The sequence below is a fragment of the Sander lucioperca genome, chromosome 20 (genome assembly GCF_008315115.2).
Source record: "Sander lucioperca isolate FBNREF2018 chromosome 20, SLUC_FBN_1.2, whole genome shotgun sequence".
NCBI lineage: Eukaryota > Metazoa > Chordata > Actinopteri > Perciformes > Percidae > Sander > Sander lucioperca.
Genome location: NC_050192.1, coordinates 17960002 through 17961769, shown reverse-complemented (window position 1 = coordinate 17961769; position 1768 = coordinate 17960002). Strand labels below are relative to the sequence as shown.

At 37.2% G+C, this 1768-nt stretch overlaps 1 protein-coding gene across 1 annotated transcript in view; it reads right to left on the bottom strand.

Annotated features, from left to right (window-relative positions):
- Positions 1-1403, bottom strand: part of capn5a (calpain 5a) — a 45377-nt gene extending 43974 nt beyond the window's left edge. Inside the window, exon 1 of the mRNA XM_031304239.2 lies at positions 1272-1403. The gene's annotated coding sequence lies outside the window, so the exon portion shown is untranslated. The remainder of the gene's footprint in view (positions 1-1271) is intronic.
- Positions 1404-1768: the final 365 nt, after the last annotated feature.

Sequence of the window (1768 nt, the reverse complement as noted above, 5' to 3'; positions counted from 1 at the left end):
CCCACCATTTTTTGCCATTTTATAGACCAAACAACTAATTAATTAATTAATCGAGAATATAATCGACAGCCCTACAGTCCTTAAACGCCCCACAGATTGACTGATTAATTTCACGTGAGAATACTTCGTTTCTTAAATGTGAAAACAAGTGACAAGTGGATTAGGCTGAACCTTTAAGGACCATGGGCGTCATCCACTGACAAAGAGAGTTTGATTATGGAAAACCAGTCAAACATGGGTGTGGTTTCATGTGGGCACCAATGGACAAGTCACCACAGATATTTCACAACTCAACAACAATGCAGATGTTAAAATATACCACATTTTAGATGGTGTTTGAAATGATCCGCATGAACATGTTTGGTGTACTTGAACGCAACTTTTTAAATCGGCCTACTTGTCTCACTTAGTTAAATGAAGAAACAACAATTCCAAATGTTTTTCAGCTGTGTAAAGCCATCCGGAGTAAGTAAAAAAATAACACCGGAAATTGGGAAAGATTTTGCCTTCAAAGTAAAAGTGCAATGTCTTGTTGGGAAATGGAAACCTTACATGTTTATTTTGAACCTCTATTCAATCTGTTGAGAAATTATGTAATTGTCCTTATTGTTAACCATCTTATTTTTGTCTGTTTTCTGTAGCTATCTTGTTGTATCAAACTCAATGCAAGTTTGTCAAATGGCGGGCAACACCTAAGGAAAAGTCCATTCTATACTTGCATTCCCAATGCAAGTATATTTTGATGCTAATACATTTGTACTTTTAAACCGGACTTTTACTTATAACAACGAATTATACACAAAAACATCCGTCTCCAACATACCGCTTAAAAAAAACGCCATTTTATTTTGAAGGTTCTTGCCGGAAGTGTATTTGTTTAAGCTAGCTTGAAAGATGGCGAGTTATTTTTTTTTTTTTAGATTTTTTATCTTATGTGAAGGCGGAAAGCGAAACCGTGGACAATTAATGCCGTGTAGTACTTTAGTACTTCTTTTCTGTTCAGCTTTCTTATCTAACGCTACCAACACAAGTTTAATAAATCGTTTCCACGAGCAATTTATCAAACTTAACGTGCATACAAAATGTAACTGAACGGCAGTTAACGTTAAAATAATCTTCAAACTTTCCCGACGTACAAAACAGACCGTTTATTTACAGTTGGGAGTGAGGTTTCCAAGCATACTTCAAATGACTGAAAGACTTTTCAATGCTAAATTAGCTTTACACTGACTAACTAACTAACGCGTTAATTAGCTAGACGTTAACGTTACCTGGAGAAATGTCTGTTTAAATGTCAGTTGGTCCCCGGGTGGCTCACGGTGCTGCTCCCTCTCTCTCTCTCTCTTCTCCCGGGAGGATTTCTGTGTTTTAATTCCCTCTCTCTCTCCCTCTCTCTCTCTCTGTTGTCAGGTCGGTGATGTGAGGAGCTTTTCTGCCGAAGTTTAGTTAGTTTACAACCGTCAAAGCAGCACACACACACACACACACACACACACACACAGGAGGAGCTCCCCGCCTTCATATCACTCTATGATGCCTTCAAGTGCGGATCGGATATGACATAACTGCTCAATTCTGTATTGTTTTAAAGTGGTGGAAGAAGTATTCAGATCTTTTACGTTTAAAAATAGCAATACTAATTTCTTAATACTCTGTTACAAGTTGAAGTCCTGCATTCCAAATTTAAATTAAGTAAAAGTACACAAGTAGGCTAAATGTACCTTTAATGTTTTAATTCCACCACTGTTGTTTACACGTAAAGGAATAC